Source organism: Amblyomma mixtum, chromosome 5 (genome assembly GCF_055824585.1).
Source record: "Amblyomma mixtum isolate Tamu chromosome 5, ASM5582458v1, whole genome shotgun sequence".
In the NCBI taxonomy this organism is placed as follows: domain Eukaryota; kingdom Metazoa; phylum Arthropoda; class Arachnida; order Ixodida; family Ixodidae; genus Amblyomma; species Amblyomma mixtum.
In genome coordinates, this window is record NC_143016.1 from 68,207,626 (window position 1) to 68,221,202 (window position 13,577).

General features: G+C 51.9%; 1 protein-coding gene across 3 annotated transcripts in view; it reads right to left on the reverse strand.

The window, feature by feature from the left end:
* LOC149342503 (uncharacterized) overlaps nucleotides 1–13,577 on the reverse strand; it is a 239,808-nt gene that overhangs the window by 180,451 nt on the left and 45,780 nt on the right. The window lies entirely within an intron of this gene.

Genomic DNA, 13,577 nt, shown 5'->3' on the forward strand with positions numbered 1-13,577 from the left:
ACAGCCTGAGGCGCGGTGATCGGGGCTGGCGGACAGTCCGCGAGCTCACCGCACTCCATCGATCATCTCGTCGCGGACGCCAGCCACAATGACGGCGCACCGTCATTCGCCGCGAAACATCCCAAAGGAGAGGAGGAGGCGGGCAGCGGAGAGAGGAAGAAAGGAGGGGGGGGGGGGGGGGGGGATGGATGGATCGGGCAAACAGCGCGCTCAGACGGAGAAGCAGAACGCGTCCCAGAAGACAATGCTCGTGGGAGGACGCGTAGCGCTCACGAGGAAGGAGACCGAGAGGTACCTTGTCTTTTTTTTTTTTACCCTCCTCCAGTCGCTGCCCTCATCCGCCGAGCGCCAGGTATAACCGAGTGCACGTGCTCAGCGCGCCATGGGAAAATCCCCGAACAAAGTCGCGCTCGGATGCGGAAACACAACCGGCGACACCGCACCGAAAGAGAGCGCGACGACGGGGATTCCTGGATGCTCCGCGAGCTTGCCGAGGCAACGCAAACACGCCGGCCGGCAACAACAACAACCACAAACTAAGCCAACAACAACATGGACAAGCTGCGAGCGCATTCGCAAGGTATATCGAAGGAGCAGCAGCCACCGGCGGCGAGCGCGCAGCCGGAGGAAACCGCGGAGACAAAACACGCGGCGCTCTCTCTGGTGTCTGCCCCTCCTCCTCCTCCTCCCGCCCCCCTCTCTCTTGGTCGCAAAGATGGAGTGGCGGAGGAAGGACGCGCGAAGTGAGGCCCGGTTTGTCCGCGTGCGCCTACGCGCGCTCCGGTATCGCAAGTTGCATGCAGTAAGTGCGCAAAAGTAGACCCAGTTCGTGTCCATCCGTGGTCCTCGCAAACGACTGGAGCGGCATGGCGGCGCTCCTCACGCTTTTGCCAGCCACTGCTGGTCTACGCAACAGGTGTCGTCGCTTTATTAATAATGCCTCTGAACCAGTAAAGGACTCCTTTTATCTTGTATGTCGCGCAGTTTCTAATGCGGTAACTAAATGCGAACAGTGCTAAGGTTTAGGAAGGACTTCGTGGGAGGCTTCAGGCCATTTGCGATCATCCGCAACACTTTAGAACTCTCCCGAACCCAGTACAGAAGCTTCCTTTTTTAAACTAATTCACCAAGTACATGTGGTTTCCGAGGCCGGGCTCAAACCACACATTCTCGTTGTGATCATCAACAAAACGCCACACCCACTGAATCTTAGCGGAGGGACACCAGTCGACAGTTCCTCAACCGGTTGTCATCAGTTTCTAGACCAGTAAGCTAGCCCTTCGGGGCAACGGACCGTGTCCTGCGTAGACACCTTTGCAATGGTTAACTATATTCCACGCGATGCATGAGGCAATTTTTTTTTTTGACTAACAAAGTACAAGAAACTTACTAAGAATAGGCAGAGCCCCTCCCACTGCCTACAAATCCACTCGTGCGCATCTCTGGGGTCCCCGTGCACACAACTCTACTCATCCGAGAAGAAAACGTACCGCCGTTATTTGTATAGACCGCGGCGAACGGGAGCGAGCCCAAGAAGCAGCGACGCAAAGATGAGGAGATATGAAATTTCCTAATCCCCGTAGAATATCGCAGAACTCAATATTGTCGAACCGCTAGGGGACGCATCCAAGCAAAATTTCTGCTGAATTTGCAACCGACCGCCTTTGGTGCGTGCATTATAGATGCGCAAATATGCCCACGAGGCGACCCGAAAAAGCTGAACCGCCGAAGCCGCGCAATAAGGACGACATGAAATATTCTAGGTGCACCTGCATCCGCTTATACCTTATTCCTTCTGCACCACAAACACTGTCTGCACCACAAACACTGTCGCCAACGTAGTGTTGCTTTCAAAAAAAGGAAAAAAAACGAATCGAGTTCTCAACAGCCACGAGAGACTTATTGGCTTGCTTTGTAAGGGTCCCCGTAACAAAAGTCAACCTATATTGATGCGGAGGACGGCATAGGTGAACGGGGGTGTCTCGTACGGCACAGCGCTGCTCCCAACACTGACATCACCGAGCGTGCGCCGCATTCTCGGGCGCCCCCCCGTGGCAAAGCCCGGCCCGTTGCAGCGCAGTGGGGAAGAGTGTACAGAGTGGAGGGGATGCCGATGCTTTCTCATCAAAACCCAATTCCTGCGACGGGGCCAAAGGCAACGCTCGGCAGCACCCCCCGCCGAGCCAGCCGCAAGTAGTCTCCGGGCCAGGCCAGACGCGCGTGTGTACACCCTGGCAGGTAAATAGGCGCGGCCGCCGCAGCCGCTCGGCTTGTTCAACGCAGGGTATACACACACGCACTGCACAAACGCGCCAGTGAGGACCGGCACGCACGCGAGCGAAAGCGGCTGCGAGAGAGCGATGAGAGGCGGCGCAACTGCAGCGACGGCGGAGGCAGCTCTAACGCGAATGTGATGAGCTTTCGCGCGAGTGCCGGCGATATTGAGATAGGGTCGGCCGTTTCCTACCTCTTTTCCCCCTCCCCCTCTCGCCTTTTTCCCTGTTTTATACTGCCCCGCGGACGCGCCCTCTCTGCACTTGCGTGTGTGTTTATAAGCGAGCCCGCGTTGTTGCGCTGGCTGCGCCCATTTTGCAAAGCCGACCCGACCCGCGCGCGAGCGTGTGTGTGTTTGAGTGTTAGAGGTGACCACTGCGCCAGGTGTGTGCGCAAGTGCCCGCCGGGCTTGTACGGTGAGAATCGAGAGCGCGCCCGTCGGCGGCTGGGCACTGGAACAGCGCATGTTGTTGGGCCATGGTAGACTCATCGTTGGAGTGAAAACTGTGCGAGCGTTTTCATAACCGCGCGCCCTCTTATGTTTTCACTCCCACTATATTACAGCCTATACACTACAGTTCTATACTACAGCCTATAGTACAGCAGTTGCGTTCGAAAACGCATCTTTCTTTCGGTAGCTATTTGTATGGTTTTATTAGAGCAGGAAAAGGAATGCGTCATCGGCGTCCGCCGCGGGTTGGATATACGTATATAGAGTGATCAGACAGCAGAAAACTTGCTTGAATAACCAGCCGCAAAACACGAACTGATGGTCATCGGGAGAGGCCTGTCCCCTGCAGCGACTTAAACAAGGATGATAACAATGACCACTCTGCTGATGATGATCACTGGCGCAGGAAACTGCTATCTGCGCAACCAGCCTTGCGAATTCAGTTGCCCATAGAGTCATGAGTTATAAACTCCATATTATAAACTTTGAAGGCTGCGCTGTCTTTAATAGAAGTTGTTCTTACTAGTGGCTATTTATTAACAAAATAAAAATGGAAGGATAAGACGTTGGTATCCGCGGTATCTGCCATCAAAACCTGAAGTACCTGAGCTGCGGCTAGCGGCAATAAAAAAAATAAAAACAGGGAGAGAGAAAGAAAGGGGGCAGCGATAGTAAGAAAAGACAGGGGTATGGCGCCAATATACACTGTGTACAAATACGGTATATGAAAATAGAAATGCACGTGGGGTGCTGCGCCGCGCTTGGTTGTCAAGAGTACTCGGCGCAGAGAAGCAGCGTGCAGACGCCAAACCTGAATGAAGAGAAGACTTTTGGAACTTTGTTATTTCGCAAATTCTCGAAGAAACGTGACGGGCATGCAGGCGGAAGCAGCAAACAACCTCAGGTGTCTATACACATACGTTTTCATTATAAATAAGCTCATAGTCGGGAAAGCAAGAAAGGAGTACCTTCGCATGCTGTTCTTTTTCGTCTTACAAAGACGCCTTTTTCTGCTTTCTTTTTTGAAATAACGGCTCTAACCTCATACCGCCCACGTTATTCACGATTCATGCGCTAACTTCTGTCAGTATATTCCGTTATTTCATCATACAGGCTGTCACAGGTTTATCTTTTTGCAGCAAATACATCCTCCCTCACGAAGGCCGAAAGTTCGCACAGTATTTCAGGACCCGCATAGCATAGTAGTTTACAGATATGACCACCGAAAATGGAGGGGGGGGGGGCTGCTCTATGTACACATCTCCTTACTAGTAACGGCGTTTGTGTACCCTTGTGCCAAGCTGCAAGCTACTCATCTTGCGCTTTCCCACTGCACTGCTCAAGACGCAGCTACTCACGGTACTCCACCGTATAACTCCGTCGCAATCTGACGCGACGCAGCATATAATTAGAGGACGGATTTCGAAACCAACCATTGCATAAGGTGGCACAACCCGTCGCTCATCGCAAGTTTCTACCACAATTGCGCCATATCGAGCCGATCCTTTCGGAGGCACAAGCCAGTCGGAGAACTTTCTGCATTCCTCTCCGCATCCAGATAACGAGACGTGACGCAACACTGCAAGCAAAAACAGAGGAGACAGAGGTGGCAAGAGAATGGGTGGGGGGGGGGGAAGAGCAAAGGGGAGGAGAGGAGGATGTGAGACCGGGCAGCCGTGCCCTGTCTACAGGATAACCCCCTCCGGCATCTAGGCGTAACGACTTCTGTCGAGGGCCGCGCGGGGGCGCCCGCTTGGTCCTCGCACGCTCGCCTGGGGTCCGGCAGCTGCCCCGGAATCGGTTGGCCTCGGCACATCCATCACGCCGAGACAGCGCGGCGGCTGCGCGCATCATCGCGTGCGAAGCCAATGCCGGCCAGCGCCTTGGCCGCCGCCCGGCGCCGCATGAGCGCATACAGTGTACACTACACATGTATACAGCATGCGAGCGCGATGACCGTGCGAAAGCCGGCACGAAAGCCGGAGCTTTTGTCAATTTCGCCTCCTTCACAGACCGCAGTTGGGACACCTGTGCATATATGCCGAGAGCAGATGTTGGGTCTGGCTCTGAAGTTTTCAGTGTGCTGATCGATGAGCCCTCGAAAGGCCGTTGCTGGAGAAGAAGTGAACAGTAAGCGGTATAATCAATGAAGAGTTGGGCTATGTTGTTCCACGATCCCTGCTTATAAGTTGAACCTTAATGTCATTTTTGTTCTTGCATTACCAGACCCCTCTTCCCTTCTCCCCAAAGAAAAGGGATAGACCGTCCCCTTTTTGTGATTGCCCATTATAAACTGATTTATGATTCCCTTGTATGACAAGCTTCAGCACGCATGCATAAAAAGGCAGGACGCCCTTGTGGGCAGCGCCGCCTTCCTTGAATGGTACCCCCATCTGACTCCCGCTGGGCGCCCCAGACTAAATTTATTTACCTCTTTGCCACCCCCCCCCCTCCTCTCCCACTCCCCCGTAGTGGGTACGTGCCATTTTGTTTGAGGCCAACCAACCAACCCCGAGCATTCACTTTCAGCAAGCAAAACCGTGGGTTACCTGCAGAATGCAGAATGTCCACGCTGCACAAGGCAGCCAATACTTGCGATGGCGAGGTGAAAGTAATCTGATACTATTCGACAGGCTATAGCATCAATAATTGGCACTATCTGATGAAATCACGCCCCCTCCCTCTCCCTTCCCTTCCTCCCCCCCCCCCCCCCCCCCAGAAAAAAAAAAGATGTATATATGCGCCTGTACTACGACACCCCAAAGGGTCCAAGCAATTAAGCCGCAACATCATTTGCGCATCAGACGATTAACGCTGTCTTTGCTTCTGACATCGAGAGCGAGCTTAGAAGCAACCGCCGCTCGCTTGCAAGCTGCGCGTCGGGACGGACTTACAGAGCCAGACTTGCGCGAGCGCTGCGGCGAGGAGGGAGGGATATTTGCCCGCGCACAGACCCCACTCGACGCTTGTTTACCGTCCATCACAAGCAGCTCGATACGCGGCGGGACGGCGACACCGCAGCCGAGTGCTCCTCGCGACAGCGGACACGTCCGGAATACCTGAGCATCCATCCACACACTGCCGTTCCTCGCAGAGTGGCTTTAATGGTCGATGGTCGCGCCCGCCGCTGTTTGCCGAACGCTGGTCCGCCTGTCGCCCCGAAGGAAGGCTACGCGGCACGCGTAGACGACGGTGACGACCGGAATTCCATTAGGAGAGTCTGATGCCCCGACGCGAGAGCGTGGTCCGGATTGCGAATAAGCCGCTGCAGGAAAGGGACGGGGGCCACCACAGCGCTCGTACACGCGTGTGGTGTTCGCGTGCCTGCTCTGTTCGCGAGGCTTAACTGAGGGGCCCAGAAACACCTTCGGGCGAAGCTGAGCGGGCGGCCAACGTAAAATCCAAATATACACACCACAGAACAAATACACATGCGGTAAAGGGCGCCTTTGTACCATACACTATAGTGAAACGCGCCCACTAAGCCCAACAACGTGCTCTGCCTGTTCTTTTCCCAACTCGGCCCTCGTCAACGCTCGGCTAACCACACGTAATCAGGCAGCGTTTTGTTCGCAGTTTCAAGTACAGCGGTACGCTCGACACCGACAAAAGGAAACTACAGGGATGATTTACGGCGACCGACCGCAAGAGAAGCAGAAAATCAATGACAAAGACAGCCAAAAGACACTCCTCATACAAAAAACATCACCTATTTCACGCTTTCCCGAAGAGTCCGTGGGACCTTAACACCGGAGAAACAGCGCACGAGAAACAGTGCACACAAGACCGAGATCAATGAGGCAACTTGGAAATTAAATGAGAGAAGTCATCCTCTGGGCATGTTCCCATTGTATTCCTTTCCACGTTAATTCGTCGATCGTTTTAAGTGGCGTTGCACAACAGCGATGCCTGCTGGATGTTCCTCTCCGCGAAGTACGAGCGCTCCGCTCGCGGTCGGCACTTCTTTGGTCGTAAGACACGTGTAAGCTTGCCAATGGCTGATAAAAGCGACGCTTTGAAAAAAAAATGCACAAAATAACGATCAGAACTGAAGCCCCGGCACGGCTAGAACAAAACGGCGCCCTTCGCTGTTCTTGGTATGCGCCTCATGCCATACCATACCATACCATACCATACCATACCATACCATACCATAACATAACATAACATAACATAACATAACATAACATTAACATAACATAACATAACATACCATACCATACCGTATTAGGCAAAATGAAAGAGGGTTTAGAGCACTACAGAAAATTCCGTTCATTTGTGTACGCGCGTGTAGTGTCTTGTTCAGAATACTTTAATTAAAAAAAGAAGCGAAATAAGCTCCTTTTGAGGACACTCCAAAGACGAAAATATGCAAAGAAATTAGAGCTCGTTCTCTCATGCCACATATTCTTGAGCCAACAGCCTGACATTGCGCTGCGAAGTTAAGGCCACAGTACTATGCAGCCCGCGCCCTCACAAAGTAAGGTATATTAAACGCATCGATCGTTTAGCAGAATATTACGAGCTCTGGATATTCCGATCATCGCCAGCGGAGAAAGAAGCTCGTAAACCGAACGCCCCTAGAGAACCAAGAGCATGGGCGAGAGGAATTAGAAGCTGCAGGAAAAAGAGAACCATGGGTCGCCGTGCACCGTGCTACTAAGGCTTCCCGTATAAGTACTGTGGCATCCGAAACTTCAACACAGGAAGGAGGACCACACGTATCATCCGGATTTGCCGGGAGCTACAGTTATAAGTGCTCCGTGCGAGCAGAATACAAGCACGAACAAAGAGGGAAAAGACTCCGGGAAAGGAAAACATGAGCCAGGAAGCAAGCGCAGTCATCCCCAATGAGCGCAAAAAGAAAAAGTAAAGAAAATAGGTAAAGAGCACTTTCCGGGGGAAGGGGGGGCGAGGATAAATAAAGAAGAGGGGACGCGAAGAAGGCAGGCGGTGGTTAAAAGGGAGTAAGTAGTACGTCGTGGGGAGAAAGAGGAAGAGAGGATTAGCAGCGGCGGCTGCGAGTCATCCTGCATCCAGGGCGAAGGAGGGTCCGCAGAGGACGCTCGGCTCGGAACCTGCGCCTGGGGAGCTTTTGGCGTCCGCGACGGGACGTGTTCGGCGGCTTTGGCCGCCGCCGCCGACTCTCATCCCTTCTGCGCCACGACGCCGCTCCCCGGCTCCCTCCATCCGACCGTCGGCCGTGTCCCGCTTTTCCTAAGAACAGTGTGTGTGTGTGTGTGTGTGTGTGTGTGTGTGTGTGTGTGTGTGTGTGTGTGTGTGTGTGTGTGTGTGTGTGTGTGTGTGTGTGTGTGTGTGTGTGTGTGTGTGTGTGTGTGTGTGTGTGTGTGTGCGTGCGTGCGTGCGTGCGTGCGTGCGTGGCACTTTTAGCGCTTTATTTATCTCCTTTAACCGACTGTTTCTTCTCGGAGGCTGCAGCTTCCTGTACTACCTCCGTCTGCCGCGAAATGTTGCGCCTCATATCAATGCCCATGTGATCACGCAGTGAAGATATCGTACAAAATGGCGGTGCACGCCAGGATGTTGCGGATATCAACTTTGTCTCCATCCTGCAGCAAAGATAAGAGTGGCACTCGAAATAGCTGTTCATGTTGCGCCCAGGCTTAGGGAGGCTATTACTATTATCTGCACTTGATTTGTTAAACTGCGAGCATACATTTGCGATTTCCCGCTGACTACGGTTTCATTTCGCGTCCTCCTCTAACTCCGTTCATGGACGCCACCAACTGACGCCTTTATTTACGATGAGTGGCGCCGACGCACTCTGTTTCTGAACTTCCAAACAATCGAGCCTGTGTGCCTGCTCGTAAAGAAGACAGTAAAATCGTTTCTGTCGTTTGCAGCGCTGTTTCTATTAGTAGCGCCCTCGCCCACCCACATCAACCTGGCGAAGCCCGTTTCTTACAGGCAGTTTCACTCAACGCAACTATACTACTAACTAAACACTGCGTGCCGTACACACTCGGTTTGTATATTTTCTTTCCTAACAACAAGTCCACATTCCATTCGCTTGCCGAATGCTCACTAGCTCGCCTCAGCTCGAGTTCCAACCCCCCCCCCCCTGAACGCTTGAAGGCCAAAGTTACGGCGAGTTCAAAGGCGCGTTTCGCGGCTAACTGCCGACGAGAAGGAAGAGCAGAACAGAAGCCCCGCGGCAAGCATTCCAGAGCGCCGATCATCAACTAAAAGGACCTCGCTCCGTAGCGGCAAACAAGCTAGGCGCGCGCGCATACTAGCGCGCCGTGCCCGCACCCCCCGCGGACCACTCTCGCACTCAAACATGCACGCGCACCACACAAACACGAGCACGCATGGCAAAAAACCACTCGGCTGTGTGCTGCCTACATACACTGCTGCGGCAGCCTCAAACAACTGGCCCTGCGAAAACAAACCCGTGTCCTCCAACACGGGGTCGCGGGGAAGAGCTCGCTGCCAATCCCTCATGGGAAAGGAAAACAGGGGGGGTGAGAGTCTCCATCCTCCTCCCCGCCGCCACCGCTGTGTAAGCAGCCCCATGCGAAAAGCGCAAGCGAAACAGTGTACGAGTACAAAGTTTAAGGCACACACGCCAAGTATGCTGCCCTCTGCCTATCCCCATACCCAGGTGTACGTTTTCTCGCATACGTTTTTTTTTTTTTTTGTACAACCGACGTTCCCCCAAGTGAAGTGTAGCGGGACTCAAGCTGAAAAGCCTCTTGGCACAGGTGCATCGGCGATCGGGACGGGCAGGCGGATTTAGGCTGGTCAACAGTCATCCGCATTACTGCCCTTCGCAATCAAACAATGACGTCCTAAAGACGGGGACTTCAGACGCTGAGATTCCGACGGGCCTCAGCAGGTATGTACGGGCTCGCTGAACGGTTCGTGGATGAGAACATGGGCGGATGCAGAGGGCCGGCCGTCTCGCCCAAGCGAGAAATTTTAAACAGGAAAACAATGCTAGAACCCATTTTTCAACCAGGAAGCCCTAAGAGCTACGCATTAAGATCATTGAGCTCCTACAGCATCGCATGCTTCCAGGACACCCGGACCACAATAAACATTCCTTCTTTACGCTCGTTTTCTTTTTTTTTCTAAGGTGTCCTTAAACGGGCACGTCACATTAGTAATGGGATCACTTCCATTTTGTTCACCAGCGATAAAATAAAAAGAGCCGCTAATAATTTCGCCGTAAATTTTGAGCAAGAAAAAAAAATCCCCAAGCAAAATGACGTCGACATAACCACAGCGACGAGACTGAAGGCGATAAAGATTCGCGTACGCAATACGACTATGCAGGCAAAAAGCAACAGAAACGAGATAAGATAAACTGTTCATTGCTGAGCACTAACAGCTGCCAGCTTGAGTCATTCGCTCATTACTGCTATCACAGAATTTTTTTACATAGACTGGAAACAGCTTGGGAACATACTGTCGCACTTAATATGACTTTCAACGCGATCAGAATAAGCCATGTGAGGTTTTCGCTTCATAGTAAATCAATGCGCCTTCACACAACGCATCCAGCTAAACACAACCATTCAGTGTACCTCGTTCTTTACATCGGCGGCTAAACGCATCAGTTTTCAGCACCACAGCAGGACTCGCACACTTGAACTGCGCCGCCGCGGTGGCTCAGTGGTTATGGCGCTCGACTGCTGACCCGAAAGACGCGGGTTCGATCCCGGCCGCGGCGACCGAGTTTCTATGGAGGCGAAATTCTAGAGGCCCGTGTACTGTGCGATGTCAGTGCACGTTAAAGAACCCCAGGTGGTCGAAATTTCCGGAGCCCTTCACTACGGCGTCCCTCATACCCTCAGTCGCTTTGGGACGTAAGACCCCCATAAACCAAACCAAGCTCGTGCGTTGCAGCTCATATCGAGCGGGATAGTTTACATGCATCTGACAAAAGTTACCAGCTAACCTTATTTCGGCCACGGTCCTGTGTCCGCGATTCTGTGCTACTCGCATTTCGTCCAAACAGAGTCACATAAAACACACGATGCGCCCGTTACATAACACGGAGGTTAATATAAGTTTGCGCAACGACGGTCAAGTGAGATACTTTTTTCTTTCGCTCTTCTTTCTTCAACCTCGTCGAGAATGAATTCCCAGCGCCGTTCGGCGTCAAAGAGAGGGAATCGCCGCGTATCAACGAATAAGATTCCTAATCTCTGCGCCGTTTCGTAACACTTTTCCCAAGAATGCGGAGGAAACGAAACAGCTGCTACTGCGGCATTACAAAACTTACTCGAACGAAACCACGCAAGTCCCCCCCCCCACCCCTTCCCGCATCCGCGTGGTGCGACTGATTTCCGAACAAGCCAGCCAGTGCAAATAAGAGAGTTCAGACCAAGGAGTTCCAAAACGCTCTCACTCTCTCACTCACACTTTCCGTTTTCCCAGACTCGCCACATACGGAGTACACGACGACGCAGGAGAAAAAGAAGCAGTGAAGAGAGAAAAGGAATCAAAGGAGCAATCCTTTGCTGACATTCCAGGCTGCATTAAACAATCTCTGCATCCCCGTGTATAACAACCCACTTTCTTTTCCTGTGTGTGTATATACATGGAAAGTTAAGAACGCCAACAGGAAAGAATTCCGTTCGGAGCATTTTTTTTTTCCTATTCAAAAGTTAAGTGCGCGTGCGACGAAAATGTAATCCCAACGAATGATGCAATACATGAATACCCAGCGCGTGACATGTATTGTTTTTATGGGATAGGGCTCCCGCAAATTACGCATAACAGGGCTTAATTGGTTTGGTTTATTGGGGTTTAACGTGCCAAAGCGACTCAGGCTTGAGGGACGCCGCAGAGAAGGGATCCGGAAATTTCGACCAGCTGGGGTTCTTTAGCGTGCACTGACATCGTACACACAGACACGGGCCTCTAGAATTTCGCCTCGAAATTCGACCCCCACGGCCGGGATCGAACCCGCGTCTTTCGGCTCAGCAGCCGAACGCCACAACCACTGAGCCACCGCGGAGGCGTGTCCTGCTATGGATCACTGTGTCACGTGGTCTCTGGTTTGGCGATTTTCTTTCCGATCCGCCCACGCTAATTTTTATTCAACTACACATCGTTTGATCATACTTTCTTCGGTAACGGTGGTGCGTTTCCTCAAAGGAACTAGCGCCTTCGTTAAGACTCGTATTTCGCGATGAAGTAAAAGAATAAGTATGCGAAAGTAGCGTACTGCGCTGTTAAAGATTAGAAGATAATTTATGCCGTTGAAGAGACCATATCGAGGCCTGAGGTGTATTCCGCTTGACCAAAGTTCACTTCGACAGCAAACATAATTAGAAATGGGGGAGCGAGCTATGAAATAAATGCTCGGAAAAAAAAAAGAGTGGGAGGGAGGAAGACGCACCATACTGAAGACATATCGCTTTACCGCATATCTGCTTGTTCTGCGGAGTTCATAAAAAAAAAAAGAAGAGAAACAAACCAAGAAGGCTTAGGCAAAACCGAAACACGCAGCAGAAAAGCTCGATGCCAGCGGGCCTTGGAAAGCAACGGAATAAATGTTAAAGACGTGCGGATGCCGCCCAACTACATGTTTTCGTTCTCCCTCAGGGCTCCTTTCTGCGCGGATGCCTGGGGAAATACTGGCTGCACGTCGTACAGGGACAGAAAGAGAGAGAGTGAAAAAAAAAAAAAAAGAAGTGTATCGCTTTTCAAAGCGTGCCCGTCGTCCAGCCTGCCCGCGTTCAGCGCTCTGTCCTGCAGTACTGGACTCCTGCATTCTTCACCTTTAAAACACGCTGCAATCTTCATTTTTTGAACCTTTCCTTCGCGGTGCACGGACAATGCGAGATTTCGCGTCGCAAGAAAGCGGAAATTCAATTTTCTCCCTAGCGGACGGGGCGACACGCTCGCCGGTGAGTCCGCCCGTCCGCCACATCCGTTTTTGTTTCTTTGCTACTTGTCCTACTCCTCCTTCCTGTCCTGTTGCGGGCTTGTTTATTATCGATCCACCGACGCTTCCTTTCTTTACCTCACTCTAAGTACGTGTAGAACATATACGTATATGTACTTGGCACCTCGCTCTGGTTCCCCACTACCGGTGGGCTTCCCCTCCTGGCCTACTTCCGTCAGGAAGCGTTCCTGTCAGTAAAGTAAAAAGGAAACAAAAAGAGAGACAGAGAAATAAAAGTGTGGCGAAACGAAAAAAGTCAGGAGGTTATACCGCGCGAAGGTGGTGGCCCGCAGGGACAAGAATCTCGTCGTCCAATAACACGCAAATACCGGCGCGGCCGGCTCGGGAATTCGAAAGAGCCAGGAACGAAATGGAAAGGTTGTATACGAAGTAAGCCGACCGACGCGGCGGGCGACTCGGCCGCGCGAGATTTGTTTACACCGCATGTTGTCTGACCTTCAGAGACCCTCCACCCCCAAAAGCTGTCGGACGAAAGGAAATAATAGGAGGTAAACGGGAACTCGTATACAGTTCTATGACACACGCAAAGGAAAAACAGAAAAGAAACGAGATTTACGAAAAGCAGCAGCAGCAGCGAAGCTTCCTTGCGTAAGTTAAAACGTAAAAGACGCGCATGAGTGACCAAAAGAAGCCGCCAGGCAAAACAAGGCGTTGCGAGACCCAAGTCAACAAATAAACGCATCAACTACCGAAACTGGGAATGGTAGTGTTTTAGTTTTTTTTTTTAATTTTATCGCTGCGTTCCAGCAGGTGACCTTTTTTATTGCACTAGAAGGCAGAGCCGCACTCGGGCCCTATGCCGTCAAATAGAGGGAACGACCGCTACAATATGAACCCGCTGAAAAGAAAGAAAGAAAGAAAGAGAGAAAGAAAGAAAGAAAGGAAGGAAGGAAGGAAGGAAGGAAGGAA